The sequence below is a fragment of the Erpetoichthys calabaricus genome, chromosome 17 (genome assembly GCF_900747795.2).
Source record: "Erpetoichthys calabaricus chromosome 17, fErpCal1.3, whole genome shotgun sequence".
In the NCBI taxonomy this organism is placed as follows: Eukaryota; Metazoa; Chordata; class Cladistia; order Polypteriformes; family Polypteridae; genus Erpetoichthys; species Erpetoichthys calabaricus.
Genome location: NC_041410.2, coordinates 41,929,442 through 41,948,866, shown reverse-complemented (window position 1 = coordinate 41,948,866; position 19,425 = coordinate 41,929,442). Strand labels below are relative to the sequence as shown.

At 43.4% G+C, this 19,425-nt stretch overlaps 1 protein-coding gene across 1 annotated transcript in view; it reads left to right on the top strand.

The window, feature by feature from the left end:
- Positions 1–6,383: 6,383 nt before the first annotated feature.
- Positions 6,384–19,425, top strand: part of fes (FES proto-oncogene, tyrosine kinase) — a 135,018-nt gene continuing 121,976 nt past the window's right edge. The window contains exon 1 of the mRNA XM_028791400.2: positions 6,384–6,959. The gene's annotated coding sequence lies outside the window, so the exon portion shown is untranslated. The remainder of the gene's footprint in view (positions 6,960–19,425) is intronic.

The following is a 19,425-nucleotide window of genomic DNA, read 5'->3' as shown; positions in this document are numbered from 1 at the left end:
AACATTTCTTAACTTTGACAGCCCAGACTTTGCAGACAGTTTTCAGTGTACAGTCATGGACAAAAGTTTTGAGAATGACCTAAGTGTTGGTTTTCACAAAGTTTCCTGCTTCAGTGCTTTTAGGTCTTTTTGTCAGATGTTTCTATGGTATACTGAGGTATAATTACAGGGTTTTCATACGTTTCAAAGGCTTTTATTGACAATTACATTAAGTTTATGCGAAAAGTTAATATTTGCAGTGCTGGCCCTTCTTTCTTTTTCAAGATCTCTGCAATACATTCCAAAAATAAATAAAATAATTTATTCTAAATTATGTAATAAAAGGCTAAGAAGAAAATACTTAAAATAAAATGCAGGTGAAGACAAGCAGAACGTGCCAAATGAGCTACACTGGTCTTGGAGTGAAGACTGGCGCTGACTGCAGCCACAGTGTCGCCAAGCCTGGCGCACTTCAGCTCGTGTTCCTTTTGAGTAGCACTCTTCACTGAGCTGCCGCACAGAGCCCTGTGCCAAGTTCTCATTTAAAATGAAAACAGAAATTTTACAAAGTACTAAAAGACACAATCAGTACACTTACAGAGACCGATTTTTTTTTTAGCACACAAGAAAACAAAGCCGTTTGAAGCAGACTACCATAAATGCAAGCCAACCATATCCTTCCATGAATTAATTGTCCAGCTGTGGATGGCTGACATAGGAGGAGAGGAAAACAAAAACTCCTGTCTGCAGCATCCCTGGGGGTCCACGCTGAGAGAGGGTCCAACTCAGACACAGTGACAGTCCCAGAGACCTCGCCCTGGTAAGGGTGCAGCAACGCTGCTCTGAAAATACTCGTAGCACAGTCCGCACAAATTCAGAGCCCGTAAGTCAGTTGGCAGCCCGGCAAAACAAGTCTTTGTAAACTCATCCCAAGCCTTTTGATAAAAGTTCAGCATTCAATGCCTGCATGTACAGTGACAGAAAATGTCAAAGCGATGGACAACTAGTGAGACATGACATGGAGAATCTTGAAGATTGATAACAGACATTAAAAACGTTAATATCCTAAAATGGACACAGAGTGCCTTTCAATATGCAAGTCTGAGACTAAATCTCCACATCGCATGTGTGCACTTCAGTATGGCGTCTGTGTGTACAGGTAAGAGCAAAGTCCTAAATGACGACTTCTACAACGATTATCAATGAGCTCCTAATGCCACACTGTCTTACTGAATGTTTAGTTCTTTTCAAATGAAAGTCTATGTTTTTGACCATTCTGGACAGTAAGATGTCTCTCTAATAAGACTTCAGGATGGCATGAGACTCTCGATTAAAAATCAACATCAGTGGTTCTAGAAATCTGAATATGGCATTCATGACAATGTGCCATGAACGCACCATAATGATCAAAATAGAAATAAGAGGAAATGAAAATGAACACAACACAAAACCGGTGAGTTCCTGCTAATTCTATTCAAGGTGTTACCAGTCAGGAGTTTGCCAAGTTGCATGCTGGCCACATTGCCAACTATAAGCAGGTGTGCACCTGCAAAGAGTGACAATGTGACTCTGTGACACACCAAGCTGTCCGCGCCCTCTGCAAGGAGACCAAATTTTTCTGTTTGTGAAATGATAGCTCAGCTTTCAAAGATACCAGAAGCACTGCTGACTGTTTTTAAAATTTGTGATTTGTATCCTTTTTTTCTGATTTGTCCTTAGTTGTGTGTCACACGTTGTCTACAATACACTGATAATGCAGCCTTGAATTATTTGTGTGCGTATTGGGCTCACAATATGTGTGAGCAGTGAGGGCCAAATAAGGACGGCATTATACAAATTGAAAGAAAGAAGTTGAAAATATGAAGAAACAAAAATGTAATCCCATGTATGAGTCATTGGATACCATCTTACTGCCACTGAAACTGAGCTACTAACTGACTAACAGGCTACAGCGCCTCCAGCAAAGGTAGCTCAAACACGGATGTGCAATGTTTATTAATAAAGCACATCCTCATACAACAATGTGCCTCAAAGTGTTTCACAAACCGTCAAAGTGAAAGAAAAGGAAAACAATTAGGATTAGGCGATAATATTAAAGAATAAGTAACAACAAAACAAGGTGAGGTCAGATGGCAGAGAGAACAGAAAAAACAACAAAAAAAGAAAAAAAAACTCTTGATAGGCTTGAGAAAAAAAAACAAAATCTGCAGGGGTTCCAAGGCCCAAATGACCACCCAACCCCGAGTGGGCATTCCACCTAACAGAAATGTTCTTAAATCAGTCCTCTGTGTTTCAGGCTTCACATGATAGGATTTGATGAAGCTGGTCTCATTGAGACAGTCGTCTTCATTCCCTCATCACAGGGGGCTGCATGGTGTCTTAATCAAGTGGTGGCGGTGCAGATCGCCACTATAGAAGAACCGGAAAACACTGCAGAGAATAGTAGAGATTAGTAAAGACTGTGGATCTCTGAGGAATATGAAAATTCTATGCCCAAATAGTCTATTAGGACATACAGTTAAAATGTAGCTATGAAAAAGTCAAATTAAAACAATGGGTGTTTAGCAGTTTTTTAAAAATGATCCACAGTATTATAGCAGAGAATGGTGAGGATTAGTATGGATTGTGGAGCCATGATAAAAATGATAATTCAATGCGCATAACAGGGATACACTAAAACGTAGCTATGAGAAAGCCATGTTAAAGTGATGGGTTTTTAACAGTCTCTTAAAGTGCTCCACCGTATTAGCCTGGTAAAGCATTCCAGATTTTAGGTGGATGACAGCAAATGGCCGCCTCACCACTTTTTTGAAGCTTGGCATTAAAAGCAGACTTCCATTTGAAGGTCTAAGGTTACGACAGTCATTCGAAAATGTAGAATGGATCAGATTATTTAAGGCTTTGTACACCATTGGTAGAATTTTAAAGTCAATTCTGAACGACACGGGTAACCGATGTAACAACGCTAAGCCTGCTGAGATGTGCTCAGAGTTTCTTTTTCTAGTCAAGATTCTGGCTGCAGTAATTGTAGAGGTGAAGAGAAGCAGGGAGGTTACTTGGTTGTTCATCGAGTAAACAGCCACACAACTGGAAATTGAATAAGAGAGTGTGACATTCTTAAAACCACTTCAATCCCTTTTGGAGCACAAATCTAGTTAATAGTAATCTTCTGATATGTTTTAAATGTTTCATGTTTCAGCTGTGGGTTTCTTTTTGACAGGTTGGTGGCCTGTTAAAGCGGGAGATTACAAGGGTCAATGGTTAAGACTGGCGTCTTCAGTTCCATTAGGAATGATGACGATAGCAGCTGCTGCCTCTCCTTATTCCTACCAATTGCCACTGACCCAGTGAACATTCATATGTTGAAAGGTGCCACTTGATATTACAAACACATACAGTATGGAAAGTAGTGATGTGTCGTTCGCGAATGAGCCGGCTCTTAATGCGGATTCTTTGTAGCAAACGAGAAGATAGATAGATAGATAGATAGATACTTTATTAATCCCAAGGGGAAATTCACATACTCCAGCAGCACCTTACTGATACAAAAAACAATATTAAATTAAAGATTGATAATAATGCAGATAAAAACAGACAATAACTTTGTATAATGTTAACGTTTACCCCTCGGGTGGAATTGAAGAGTCGCATAGTTTGGGGGAGGAACAATCTCCTCAGTCTGTCAGTGGAGCAGGACAGTCTGTCGCTGAAGCTGCTCCTCTGTCTAGAGATGACACTGTTTAGTGGATGCAGTGGATTTTCCATAATTGATAGGAGCCTGCTGAGTGCCCTTCGCTCTGCCACAGATGTCAACCTGTCCAGCTCCAACAATAGAGCCTGCCTTCCTCACCAGTTTGTCCAGGGGTGAGGCGTCTTTCTTCTTAATGCTGCCTCCCCAGCACACCACCGCGTAGAAGAGGGCGCTCGCCACAACCGTCTGATAGAATGTCTGCAGCATCTTATTGCAGATGTTGAAGGACACCAGCCTTCTAAGGAAGTATAGTTGGCTCTGTCCTTTCTTACACAGAGCATCAGTATTGGCAGTCCAGTCTAATTTATCATCCAGCTGCACTCCCAGGTATTTATAGGTCTGCACCATCTGCACACAGTCACCTCTGATGATCACGGGGTCCATGAGGGGTCTGGGCCTCCTAAAATCCACCACCAGCTCTTTGGTTTTGCTGGTGTTCAGGTGTAGGTGGTTTGAGTCGCACCATTTAACAAAGTCATTGATTAGGTCCCTATACTCCTCCTCCTGCCCACTCCTGATGCAACCCACGAAAGCAGTGTCATCAGCGAACTTTTGCATGTGGCAGGACTCCGAGTTGTGTTGGAAGTCCGATGTATATAGGCTGAACAGGACCGGAGAAAGTACAGTCCCCTGTGGTGCTCCTGTGTTGCTGACCACAATGTCAGACGTACAGTTCCCAAGACGCACATACTGAGGTCTGTCTTTAAGATAGTCCACGATCCATGCCACTAGGTATGAATCTACTCCCATCTCTGTCAGCTTGTCCCTAAGGAGCAGAGGTTGGATTGTGTTGAAGGCGCTAGAGAAGTCTAGAAACATAATTCTTGCAGCACCACTGCCTCTGTCCAAGTGAGAGAGGGATCGATGTAGCATATAGATGATGGCATCCTCCGCTCCCACCTGATATGCAAACTGCAGAGGGTCGAGGGTGTGTTGAACCTGTGGCCTCAGGTGTTGAAGCAGCAGCCTCTCCATGGTCTTCATCACATGTGATGTCAGAGCAACAGGCCGGAAGTCATTCAGCTCACTAGGACGTGATACCTTTGGGACTGGGGTGATGCAAAATGTTTTCCAAAGCCTCAGGACTCTCCCCTGTTCCAGGCTCAGGTTGAAGATGTGCTGTAGAGGACCCCCCAGCTCCGATGCACAGACCTTCAGCAGTCGTGGCGATACTCCATCTGGACCCGCTGCTTTGCTGGCACGAAGTCTCCTCAGCTCTCTGCTCACTTGCGCTGTTTTAATTATGGGTGGGGATGTCTCTCCTATGCTGGTATCAGCAGAAGGATGTGTGGAAAACTCTTCAGCCGTTCCTGCTCGGCTCTGCTGAGAATCCATACAGGCAGTGGCCGGGACTTTATTTTGATGGGTTTAAAAAGTTAGCTGTGGATGAGGCACTTCAAAGAATAACTGCAGCACCAGCAGCAGCCTGTCAGCTCCTCCATCAGAGGGCGAAGAGGAAGACATTGGAACAAAGTCAGGTTCACAGGAACCACAAGCTTCTGCTGTGTGAGTGGCTCTTTGATGAAAGTGGAGAAGGAGAAATCCCCCAGCTGATGCTGTGCTGGAGATGAGATCCTATGTTGAGGAGCCCCTCATCCAAAGAGCTGAAGACCCGCTGAACTGGTGCGAGGTCAACGCTTCAGTCTACCAATGCCTGGTAAAGGCAGGAAGACTGAATCGTCGCAACATCGGCCACAATAGGACAAATAATCATAGAGAGGAGAAATCGCATCAGTCCATCCAAGCTGAGGCATCTGGTATTTCCGAATGCCAACCTGCACTAAAGACTTTTATCTAAAGTGTCATCATGTTAAGACTTTGGCCTTTACTTATTTGATTTGTTTGCTGTGCTTCTGTGTTCGGTTGTTCATTTAAAGGTTTGATCAAAATGTTAAACAATAGTAACTGTGTATTTTCTTCGTAACAAAACAAATGCATAAAAATAAGGCTTTTATGAAAATACTGAAAAAAAATTGCTTACCAACACACAAACCATTCATAATTTGCTAAATTAGGCTAAAATAGAAGGCCCTGAGTGATACTACATGAAGAGCCATTTGGGAGCCGTATCTTTGAAACGAGCCGGACCTCCCATCACTAATGAAAAGAACGAAAGAGTGCTCCTTTGTAATGAGAGTGATGAGCGCAGTGAGGCTGCGACAGTGACTGCTGCTTCAGACGGGATCCCGTCATAGTTAGTAGCCCAGTAAGCTGGGCTGAGGGACTTCTCCTTTAGCATAGCTAGTTGTTGAATCCAGCAGTGGAGTTTGATCTCCACCGGTTCAATCTAACGGAGTATAGCTGCCTGGCGGGGACATCCTGAGTAGAAGAATCTATGGTATTGGTGGAAAGAACCAGTCACATCCGCCAGCTTCTGGGTTACTGGCAGAGGTGGTGCTACAGGAGCATACAGTATCAACAAACTTGTGTCTCAGGTAATCTGCCGCTGCTGGTTGTGGTGACTTTCATGTGGCTTTGTCACCTTATGATGCCGAAACTAAAGTCTCATCAGCTTCTAATTATTTTTCTTCTTTTTCTTTTTCAAAGACCCATTGTTTATGTTAGCATGCAACTTATCAGCTCTTGCGTCTTTTATCATGATGTGTGGTGCAGCCGGGTGTGGACTGAGCTCTGTGCACAGTGTCACAAAGCTACAGTGTGAGTCAGCTGAAATGAACAAACAAAGAGAACGTCCAGTTGAATGTGTCTGGAGTCTGCTTGCTCTGCTTCTCCAATTTGTTCTAGCAGTGCAGTTTTTACTCCTTTGAGAGAGCGCACACACACACTCACACACACACACACACATACGCGCACGCATTAAACTCTGTAACTTCCTGGTCTTGTCTTGAACAGATCTGGAAATAGCTGGACTTCCTCCTATTGCTGAAACCCGTTGTGTGCTCCGCTCTGCTGTTCACTTCTCTCAGGCTGGTGACGAGAGCTCAGGGACAAGCCCTTTCTGTTTGGTTTTGACTGACTTGTAGTAATCTTTTGGCGTAGGCACTAGCTAAAGAGTTTTGTGGTAAAATCAGGTCAGGTTTCTGAGAAGTGGACCAAAGCAAGAATGGACACAGTGTGAAGATAATCTCCACTTAATCCCACAAAGGATCTGAAAAGGTGGATTTTGTCCAAACGCAAACCTCTCGGTGGTCATTCTGGGCTGAACTCTTGGCAGAGAAGGAAGGGTTTGTGGCACAAGCAGAGCACTCTGGGAGTCCCATTCATTCAGGTAAGCCTGTGTTTGCTCACTGGTCGGACTTTGACATTTGAAATGCTAGGCAAAATGAAATATACTCCTTGAACAACAAACTAACTTAGAGTATGAATGGAATAGAAATCACCCTGTTTTTGATTTGAATCTCCCACCATGTGCCCCTACTCAATGCTGCCATCCATTGTGATTGGGCATCCACTAAGCATGGGTAGCGCCACTGTAACATGTAAGAAGATTATGGGTTGCTGTTCTTAACAGGAAAAAGTCACTAGAATGTCCAACCTCTCAGTCTTGTGAAGACTTCTAAGACGATCCAGCTAGAAGTCACAGGGCTTTGCCAAAATGGTGGCTCCTTGCATTCGTTAAGATTTGAAAGGCTTTGTTAAATTGACTTTTGCAAAACACTTGTGCTGAGGAATAGACAATTTCATGAAGGTTCAGAAGGTTTTGTGAAAAGCCTAAAATCTAACTGTTGTGAAGACTCACAAGATTACATTTCCAGCCTGATGGTGCACCCCCTTTTGCCAGCTCCCCTCTGTCTGAGTGCTTGTGTCCCACAATGCTGGTGTGGGTGTGCACCATGACGGTGGTGTGTCTCGTCTCTATGGCTCTGACCACATTGGGTCTTCTTCTTGTCAGCATGCCTTGTATCTCATTGCCGGCTGACATCGGTGATTTGAGTGTTAAACTTGATTAGCAATTCGATTTGCTGGGCCTGCGGTGGGTTGGCACCCTGCCCGGGATTGGTTCCTGCCTTGTGCCCTGTGTTGGCTGGGATTGGCTCCAGCAGACCCCCGTGACCCTGTGTTCGGATTCAGCGGGTTGGAAAATGGATGGATGGATGGATGGATTTGCTGGGCAGCACGTGAGCTTCTACTGAGTGCTTGTGAATCTTTATAGATTGAGGAAAGGCTGTGTATTGTGCCTCAGCTCAGGAGCATCACATCTCCGCTTAGCTGTACACCAAATGTCTTTGGCTTACGAACAGGCCCTCCTGTCTGCTGGAACCAAAGGAATAACTCCTCTCACCCATTGGATGGGATTGTTTCTAAGGTGGGCCTCCATGTGTGCCACATTCAACTGGCCCTAAGGCTTTCTAGCGGCCTAATCACTGAAAGGTCTGCAGCCAATGCAGGATGTCACTGACTTTTTTTTAAGCTTCTGAAGCCATGCGGCTTTTGATGTTTTTCTCCTTTTATGTTTAATATGCTATACGTCAAGCCTATAATTCATCTGGGTTTATTTTTGAAGAAATATCTTTTCAATGCGATGTAACTGTCTTCGTCTGTAGAGCAATCGCTATTGCCAGCATATTTGATTGCCTGGAATCTGTTTGTGCTACCACAGAATCTCTCATTCTTCTTAACAGGGATGTTGGGTTTACTATGTGCTTTTTGAAACATTTGACACCCACATTAGGCAGACAATCTCTAAACGCATATAGAGATGTGAAGGTCTTTTCCATTATAATGTGAAATGTGATATCAGTTGATTGCATTGGTGTCAGCGGTGTGATAGTCCTTTGGTGAGAATTGTTACTTTAAATGTGCTGAGGAGCATTGCAGTCATCTCACTGATGCCCAAACTGCACCTTCCTGGTCTACAGAAACAATCCTTCAGCTCAGTACACTATGTGCCCATTGATTGGGGCAAATTGTCATGGTGACCAAACAGCAGTGGGCATGACATAAGCCTGCTGTCACTGCTGTATATGATGGACTGTAGATATACTCAGAACTGAAATGTTATTTTTAATAGTTTTAAAAATAAACAGAAGATGTGCTTTCCTATAGTTTCGGAGCCAAGAGATGACCAACCTTTTGTTTGTTTTTTATTCCGCCTTATACAATTTCTTGTATTAGGAATTTGGTAGTTTTTGTATACCCCTTGGGGTGAGAGCGCAGGGTCAGCCATTGTACAGCACCTCTGGAGCAATTACAGGTTAAGGGCCTTGCTCAAGGGCCCAGCAGAGTAGGATCTCTTTTGGCAGTGACGGGGATTCGAACCGGCAACCTTCGGGATACCAGCACAGATCCTTAGCCTCAGAGCCACCACTCCACCCTAACCTTTGCTTGCCATCTTCAGTTTGAAGGGACTCCTGGTCTTGGGAGCTGCAGTCTGATAAACTGTGGGCCACGATGGATGGACGGTTGTACAGCTGCATATACAGGACATACTAGTTAGCCTGTTTTCTGAATGTTTTTAAAGGGCACTGACTGCAACTTTGGCCAGCACTGTGGAGATGACATGCTGAGGTGAACATGGCTACTGATGCCTTCCAGAGAATTCTCCTGTGCCTTCACTGGCTGCAAACACTTAGGGCCCCAACTGTCCTGTATAGCGTTCTGCATCCTGGGCACCATTGGAGCAGCTGGGGATAATGCCTAGAGGCCTTGACAGACACTGTGGGTGTATAAATTCAAGATCGATTGGTAAGCTGATTAGAGATCAGTGACTTTACATCAGACTGCACTAACAGGCTGACCATGAGATTAAATCTAAAAGAGACTCCAGCAGTCCAACATTCTTAAGATGTGTGCAAAGTGTGACTACTTTCTGTTCTTCTGCTATTGTAGTAAAATTTCTGCTGCCATCTTCACTGCTCAGCCTTTCACTTTCTTAAGCACTTGTTGAGTTCAAAATAGATCCCGAGAAGCCCTATGCATGGTGTGAACTGTCACATTGCCCCCTCCATTGAAGCTCTTCTGCATTAGCACAGCAGCCCTTGAAGATAAACTGACAGAGGAAATGACAAAGTCAAGCACTTGAACTGCCAGAGTGGGACAGAAGAAGTGATGATCCCTCACTCCCTAACTATTCTCATTGCTTAGGGTGTCACACTTCCAAATACACCTTTAGCTGCAGGCTGCATTTGCACCGAGAAGGAAGGCCATTTGCTGTTAACTTCAGATATGGTGAGACGTCAGACATTACGGGCAACTTGACATCATAATACACCGTGACAGCTACTGGGCATTGACTTGACTGACTGTTTAATAACAAACGTTCCATGAAGGCCCATCTACCCACACATGGCAATGGTGACAGAAATCACCAGTAATAAGTTTAGACTTAGCTTGTATTGAACCATTCAGCGTACAAATCCCCAAACAGGCTGTAGTGGGAGACCCAGAGATGAGCACATCAATCAGTTGAAGTGTTCCTGGTGCTCTGCCTTCTGCCTTGTTCAGGTGTCGAATGTTATGGAGAGCTGCAATTCAAAAGCCCTGAGATAAGAAGCTGATGGTGTTACATTATGTTCAGGGTCCAGCAACTGTGGACTCTCAATATGCTAGGATGTGATACCACTTTGTTTTTGCAACATTTGGACAATATTGGTTTGAAACAATTGACACAATCTGTAAATTAAACAACTTCCGCAGAGCCCACAAAATGCTTCCTGACAGGTTGATACAGCACAAGAATGAAAAGAAAGACAAGCAATACAGAAAAGAATCGAAAAGCGAGCAATGTAACCAAAATTACAACATCTAGTGCGTTGTGCGTATGAAAGTATAATACTCCATCTCCATCTTCGGACTATTTATATGTCACACAGAACGCAGGGTGAGCTGATCATCCTTAATCCTTATGGCTACTTATAAACCCATTATGATGATGTGCATAGCTTTAGGATGTGAAAGTGAAACAGAAAATTTGGCAAAGTCCACATGGATAAGCAACGAATGGGCAAAAGCTACGCTGTCTGTGACCAAGTACATCTCTGGAGCCAGGAGTGGGGAGCTACAAAGACGTGTGCCACTGTGTCCCTGCCACGCTTGCTCCTTTTTCATTTAAAAGTTCTCTGTCTGCATGTTCGGCTTGTCCGGCTCCACTGGGCCCTGGTGGGCTGCTGAAGTGCCTGTTGCTTGAACTGAGCTGGTGGTCACATTCTGCTGAGAGGGCTTTAAGTTGGACTATCTCTGTATCCATGAAATGACTCCACTTCTCTATTCTTTCTCCACGTGATAAGTAAACAGTCTTGAGGTTATTTTAGTTCCATTTTGTAAATTAGTTTTAATTTCTATATTATTTTCACTATTTCTATTTTACTTTTTATTAGTAAAGGCCGTATGCTAATGACTCTGACAATTTTGGTTTAGCTTTATTTTTAGATTAAATAAGGGTTATTTAATGAAGATTAAGAAAGGCTTGTTGTGTCTTTATTGCCCAGAGACATTAGGAACACTCGGGTCCGGCTGTGAAAGACAGCCATCTATATCGTTACCTTCCCAACTTTTTCTAAAGTGTGTCTCATTCACCTTCTGGCAGCGGCCATGTCCATCTGCTGTTCACTTTTAAACTTCATGGTAGGTGTGGGCAGAAAACTCTCACAGCTTGCCTGATGCTCCTGATTCGATAAGTAGCTGTCCGGTGCCTTGCCGATCTCTTTGATTGAATAAAGTGAACATGAAGTCGGACTTGAGTGATCAGATTCTCCCGGAAAGAGTATGGCAAAGCCCCTCTTGGAAGGTGATGGGTTATTGGGGATCGGGGCCTTGGAGGTATTGCGGTTTTACAATGCTCCTAAACAGGACAACATTAATAAGTAAAACCAAACCATCCCAGCCTTCAGAGTCACTCCCGTGCAGTACTTGTGTACTTCAAACCGCACCTTATGCACTTGCTGGTGGCATACTGCTGGGTTACAATGCTGTCCCCTTACCGGTATCCTTCAATAAGGGCGCGCACAAAAAGGCGACCTCAATTGGGTGCGGCGAATAAAGGCGCGTGTAAATAAAGGCGAGCTTCAAAAGGGCGACCTCAATTGAGCGAATATTTTAATATTCTTGCTTTCGCCTTTTTATACATTCAATCATTGCCTTTATCTAATAAATTTTCTGTAATAATTTTGTTGCGTTTGCCTTTATTCGCCGCGCCCAATTGAGGTCGCGCTTCTGAAGCTCGCCTTTTTGTGCGCGCTCTTATTGAAAAGAACCATCTTTACCCACCCTACTGCTTGCACACTCGGTAACTCGATTGAATTAGAAAGCTCTACACAACCCCTGAAATTGTATTTTATTTATGCTGAAGAATGATTTGCAAACAGTTTGCATACACTGCGTCTGCTTCATGTTCTGCCTTTCCTGGTACTTATTCTGTTGTCTTTATGTTTTTTAGTATTAATATGCTGAGTAACATCTCCAAGGTAGTAGAACATCTACCTTTACATATTTGGCATATCCGTTTTCTGTTCTCAGAACCAAATATAATAGAAATTATAATTCTTTCTGAAGTTCTTCATTAAATTAAGTGTATACGTGTTGTCATATTGATGGATTAAGCACAATGGCCATCTCAAAACTAAGCTCCTTGATATCAGCTTGTGCGATTTCCAGTTTATAGGCTTTGCTTCTTCGATACAAAACATCTGACCGATCTGATGTTTCCTGTTTTGAACAGAATTAACACGACTGGTGATTTTTTTAAATGTATTAATGGATGCTCATTCCTAAGTGCTCTTTCCAACAGCTTGCAAACTGCTCTGTTGATGAGCTGAGAAATGAGTCATGCTTAAAATAAGGGGCACCAAAATTGGACAACAAGGTGTGATTGGCCGCTATGTATGAGGCATCTGGTAATCGTAAGTAACCCATACTGCCCCATTTAGAGCCAGTTCCTCGCTGTGTGCCCATGTTTGAAAATGTATTCTTTCTAGCTAGCTGACTTTTTACTCTCGCGAGCCACATAGCTGGTTAGTGTAAAGTGAGGGGCTTTCAACTTGTCTCCCTATATTGAGGGAACAGCTGTGGTGATGATGATGATGATGATGATGATGGTCCACCTCTCCTTGTGATATTTAGAATTGGCACCAGGTTACAGAATGAAGGTGACCCCGGAGGTTGGCGCTATTGAAATCAAAGCTTGCCACACTTGAGCAGCCTTAATGAAGCCAGTGTGCTCTGGTTAATCAGTCATGAAGGACCTGGGGGGTGGTGACCCATTGTGTCTCACAGCTCTGGTGATGCAGGTTTGATTTTTAAACGTCTTTCTCACCTTCTGTTAGTGTCTATGGTAGCTTTCTCTCAGCGCTGTGTCAGTGAGTGTGCTCTTTTTTGGTCTTCTATTTTCCCAGTTATGCTCCGTGTGACCTCTGGGTCTGGGCTCCCAGCAGAGCTGTCTGTCAAACTCAGCACTATTGTATATCAAACTTGTATTCACAAAGCTCAGAAGAGTTTTTCCTGCACTGAGAGGTCAAATGCTTAAGCCTTATTAGGATGTAAGCGGTGATAATTTAAAAAAGGGAGGCAAATTACACCACTGTACCGTCATAAACGGCACGTTGTCTTTAAAAATATCCCTGGGTGGACTCTGTATGTGTCTATGTTTACATGTGACCACCAAAGTAATATTTCTGCCTTGCAGAGAGATGCATAGTTGCTATGTCTGAGCACGCAGCTTGTCGTTTTGCTTTCCTCAGCTAAATATTTCCTCATAACAATACTTGCCACTAAATAAAATCATGCGCCTCGGCTGCCCACTTCAGTTGGGCACTCTGACCTTTAACAATGCACTATGTGCTCTCAACCCAGGTGGTCTCACAGGCTGCTTCACACTCTTGATAAATCGGGTCTCCATCGGGTCACAAAAAGATCCAGAGGAGGCCATTGTGACCCTGTGGGATTGTGAGCACAATGGAGTGCCTCCTGTTTTTGGCTGAATGGAGTCCATGGCAGGTCACTCGACTTTGGTGGGTGGCGTTCCATTCAAGTCTCTGCCCTTGATGCTCTCTTTGAAGTCAGGGAAGCCCTCAGCTACCTTAAGGAAAAGTTTCAAATTGGTGATCATCTGAACGAAGGTTGCAAAGCAAGAGGGGCAGTTAGTGTGGCTTGGCATTTAAGCTGCACAAAGATGCCAGTTCAGTGCCCACCTTGGACTCTGTGTGACCTTGAATGAGGTGTCTAACCCTACAATTCTGCACTAAGGGTAGAGATCACTGAAGAAGGGCACTAACTATATAACTAACAAATCGTGTTGACTACTTTGTCTATAGTTTGATCCTTCTCTGCAGGTTTAAATCTTTGCATCTCATTTAAACCACTGAGTTTTTCTGTTTACGACAACACCATTTATTTCTATAGCACGATTTCATACAAGTGATGTAGCTCAAAGTATTTTACAAGATGAAAAAAGAAAAATATAAAAAAAACATTAGGCAATGCTAAGTAACATAGAATAAAAGTAAGGTCTGATGGCAAGGAGGACAGTGAAAACAAAACAAAAAAACTCCAGAGGGCTGGAGAAAAAAATCAAAATCTGCAGGGATTCCGAGCCCACAAGACCACCCAGACCCCACTGCACATTCTACCTAACATCAATGATCTCAATCAGCCCTCATGGCTTACAGGTTTCATGTGGAGGATTTAGATGATGATGGTCATGTGGACCTCTGGCCTCTGATCAGCAGATCGCCACCACAGAAAACCAGAAAGAGGACAGCAGTGAATGGTAAGGATTAGTATCGATCGCAGAGCCACGATAAAAATGACAGTTCAATACAAATGTAGCTTAACAGGGATACACTATAATGAAGCTATGAGAAAGTCATATTAAAATAATGAGTTTTAGCAGTTTTTGAAAATGCTCCACTGTATTAGCCTGGCGAATTTCCAGATTTTAGGTGCATAACAGCAGAAGGCCACCTCACCACGTCTTTTAAGTGTAGCTCTTGTAATTATAAGCAGACCCTCATGTGAAGATCTAAGGTTATGATTTGGAGTGTAAGGTGACAGGCAATCAAAAATATAGGATGGAGTGAGATTATTTAAGGCTTTGTATATCATTAGCAGTATTTTAAAGTCAATTCTAAATGGCAGGGTCACTAGGAGTTGGTGCTGAGGCTACAGGAATGGACTGTGGATGGGATGGCTGTGAGATGCTACACAATTCTTCATCCCTTTACTGCTAAAAATGCAAAATTCCTTTTGCTACTTCCTGCTAGTTTTAGTTGCAGTCCACTTCTTTGAAATGTACCTGATGGAATCCCAGCCTTTCATGTAATGAGGCAGGAAATGAAAAAGAAAAAAAAAAGAAAGAAAGAGAAGTTCCCATGTTAGTTTCTTGTCTCAAGGCTCAGAGATTTCACTTTCTGCTTTGATCAACTGGCCTGCAAAGACCATTATTTTAATGGACACCAGCCCAGACACAGACAGGCAGACACCGATGGCTTACAACACCACACACGTTTATTCATATTTACAACTATTTACAAAGTACCGCACACAACCCAGTGCCCCTGCACCACACACCCTCAAGTCTGGGCCTTTTCCAATGCCTCTCTTCACCGCCTCCACTCCTGTCCTCCGAGCTCTGTCCTCTTCCACCCAACTCCGACTGACGAATGGAGGGAGGTGGCCCTTTTATGTTCACCAGGACGTGATCCAGGTGCCTCCCGATGGGCTTCCTGCGGCACTTCCTGGTGTGGCGGAAGTACCGCACGAGCACCCGGAAGCACTCCGGGTGTCCCTGGTAATCCTTCTGCCTGCACCTCCGGGTGTGGCGGAAGTGCTGATGTCCAGGGCTTCTCAAACGTTCCACGGGCCCCTACAGGGTTGAGCTTCCATTGCTCTGTTCCCGTGGTCCCCATACCAACCAGGGTGGCTGCCCTCTCATGGTCTGGAGGAGGTGTAGTCCTTCTTCCAGTCCTTCCAGGCGTCTCAGCTGGGTACCGTCCCCAGCTACTCGCCACACGCCCTAAAACTACCATATATGCAGCATGCCATCAGCCTCCTACATCTGCAGAACTTCATTGGCTGGTAGAGAACCCTCTGTGAAGGAAAAATTATTTGCAAGCTACTAAGGGTTAAAAGCTGACAAAGCTATTTTGCTATAATGACAAGTTATTCATACAGGCGTCTGTCATAAGAGTTGGTGCAGTAAGCTGACCTAAGACAATTTCCTCATTAGGAACGCGTCTGTTAGACACAGGAAAGATGACCTTTCCTTCTTTAAGGTGTATCTAACAAGTAAAAAAAATAAATAAATAAGAACAGACGTCCCATTAGCGTAATACAATAAAATGCTTAAGTAAATGTTATTATGCTTTTTGACTAAGTAAGGGGAAGGGGGAGGAAGGAAGAAAAAAAAAATCTGTGTAAAGTGAGGTGTAGAGCTAGACCAGCACATAGCTCAAATGGTCAGAGGCCCAACTGGACAGACCTGGACAGACTCAAATGGGCAGCGAGATGGGCTAGACAAGCACCTGTCCTGCATTTGGAAAGAGGACAGTAACACAGCGTCTGAATGGACCTCCCTCAACACCTCAGTAGTAGAAGCAGGTGTAAGGATGGTCTGCTGGTAGGGGAATGGTGTCAACTTCAAAAAAGAGCCATGCAGTGTTGGCAGGAGTGTCTCCAGAGAAAGTGGAAATGACAGCAGTGGCCAAAGTGAAGGCCCATGAGTGTGATTAGTTTAGTGAGGCCATGGAGAATGGCGTCTGCATGTCCTCAAAGAGGTTCTAACAAACCTTTCAACCAATAAAGAAGCATAGAAGGCATATCACCCAGGGTTCTGTGTGCCAAGGGCAGAAAATTTTGACAGCAGCATCCCTGGAGAAAATAAACCTCTGGGGAGTTGATGATACATTGTGAGAAATAAAGTCAGACACAGTCACAGTCCTGGAGACCTCGGCCAACTAGCTGCCCACCACCTCCTGGTCATTCTACAATAAAGTCTGTGCCCGGCTGTCCAGTCTGATGACAGAATCATTCCACCCATTGATTCCAAACCCACAGCAGGATATCAAGAAGACAAACAAAATAGAAGAGAGTTAGCAACAGTTTAAACATATTGTATTATATTTTGGAACAAATGACTAACAAGCAGAAATGCGGTAAGCACAGCTAATCAGCAGCTCTAATCAGGGTATGCTAGTCTTCAGCCGAGATTTAAAAGCTGAGAATGAAGGGGCATCTCTTATAGTAGCAGGCAGACCATTCCACAGCTTTGGGGCTCTGTATCTAAAAGTTCAACCTCGCACTGTTATTTTATTAATCCTTGGAATCATAAGCAGACCAGCATCTTGAGAACTTAATATGCACTCTTGTTTGTAAGTAACAAGTCCACATAAGTAAGCAGGGCCTTGACAATTTAAGGCTTTATACTGTATGTTAAAAGAAGTATTTTGAAATCAGCACTATTTATAATCTGGGAGCCATTGCAAAGACTTGTATATGCTTGAGAGGGTGGGAAAAGGTGGTTGTTATTTAGAGGTGCAACAGATAAAAGGTTTTTTATCTTGAAGTGCTTTCTATGTTGGTTCCATATTCTGAGAGAATGAAGGGTTATTGGATTTTCAGTGTAATTATAGTAGTTTGCACAGAGCAGGGAATATAAAGATGTACAGCAAGATTTTAATTATATTGCAGACCAGGCTTGTGGATATTAATTAATTTGTGTTCATGTCCAGGGGCCTCATGTATAAACGGTGCGTACGCACAAAAATGTTGCATACACAAGTTTCCACGTTCACATCGCGATGTATAAAAACTAAACTTGATGTAATACCATGCACATTTTCACACCAGCTAAATGCTTGGCATGCACAAGTTCTCCGCTCAGTTTTGCAAATTGGCGGCACCCAGCGTCAAAACAGTGCTTTTATTCCAGTGTGGTTTCCCTTTCATTTTTAGATCTACATCCCTGACGTTGCTTTATCAAATACACTGAAATTAACCGCATATTGCTTATTAGTTTAAGGCATCTGATTGTAATTAACCTGTAACAATATAATGGTCCACGGAATGGCCAAACTATTCCAAATACCATAGCTGCTTTAGCGTTGTTTCTTTCAATGCACCACTCAGAGTATTTATCCTACTGTATGTGAGTGTGGAATCACAGCTCTACAGCAGCTGACCAGAAAGAGAATTATCGGTATACAGCATCAAGCACATGCTGCCTCGGCCATGCGCACTGTCTATTGAACTGCTCTCAAACGGCAAACGCTTCAGAGCCTTTCCTGTACGGACCTTGCGGTTCAGAAACAATTTCATCCCAAGAACTATAAACGCATTCAATCAGTCCATCAAGTGGTCCTTGTAGAACTGTTTGTACTTATTAATACAATTACCTCACTATAAACTTGCGATACAGTTATAATATTGCACAACCTGAGCCATTTTATAAAGAGCGTATTTACATATGATGATAATATTATTTTTAAGATGAAATGCAGCAAAATATCCATCCATCCATCCATTTTCCAACCCGCTGAATCCGAACACAGGGTCACGGGGGTCTGCTGGAGCCAATCCCAGCCAACACAGGGCACAAGGCAGGGAACAATCCTGGGCAGGGTGCCAACCCACCGCAGAACACACACAAACACACCAAGCACACACTAGGGCCAACTTATAATCACCAATCCACCTAACCTGCATGTCTTTGGACTGTGGGAGGAAACCGGAGCGCCCGGAGGAAACCCACGCAGACACGGGGAGAACATGCAAACTCCACGCAGGGTGGACCCGGGAAGCGAACCCGGGTCTCCTAACTGCGAGGCAACAGCGCTACCACTGCGCCACCGTGCCGCCCGCAGCAAAATATGTTTATTATATTATACAGATAAAATGTTAACATCATTTAAATAATCTATATTGTTAATAATTAAACATGTGAGGACACGGTGGCGCAGCGCTAGCGATGATCTGGTGCCCCGTTCAGAGATTGTTCCTGCCTCGTGCTGTATTCTTGCTGGTGTTGTCGCAACACTGGATGGATAGATGGATAGAATAATTAAACATGTATTATGAAGATATTTCAATGTTCCTTAAAGTTTTGAAGAATCGGCATTCTAAGCTTACAGATGGCTTAACATCTATTACAGAGCTGATTGTGTGGCGATTGGTTACTTGGAGAAAGAAAAAGAAGGACAGGAATTGGAGGTTAGTATGTTTGAAAGAGACAGTACTGCTGCAATAAATTATTTAATCGAAGGTCATGCACTGTGCAGCAAGCATCTTGCAGGAGGCAGGAACAATCTCTGGACGAGGCGCCAGCTCGTCACTATCACTGTGCCACCGTGTTCCCATGTTTAATAACATACTTTAACTTCTATCACCATGAAAATGATATCAAATATACATCTCAGTATTTTAATTATTCAGAGAGTTGTAATATCACGAATGTAATGGATTCTGTGTCCTATCAGAGGAAGAGAAAGCCAGTTTAAGAAGCACATAGTGATTCACACACATAGAGCACAAAGAAGAACAAATACAATACAAAGCATTTAACGTGCTACTTTAGTTACGATGGGATTTGAGAAACTAGTAAATAAAATGATTTTAAGATGAAGTTTATGATGTTCTACTTTAATGACAAAATAAACTACGTAATTATAATGGAAATTTCGAGATTAAAGTTGACATTTCTAGCTTTTTCATCACTGTGTTCCTATATTTTTTCTTTTCTCTTTACCCTAATAAGCTTTCATATGACACTCAGACGGTGGGCTACGACTCACCTTTTCACGGAGACT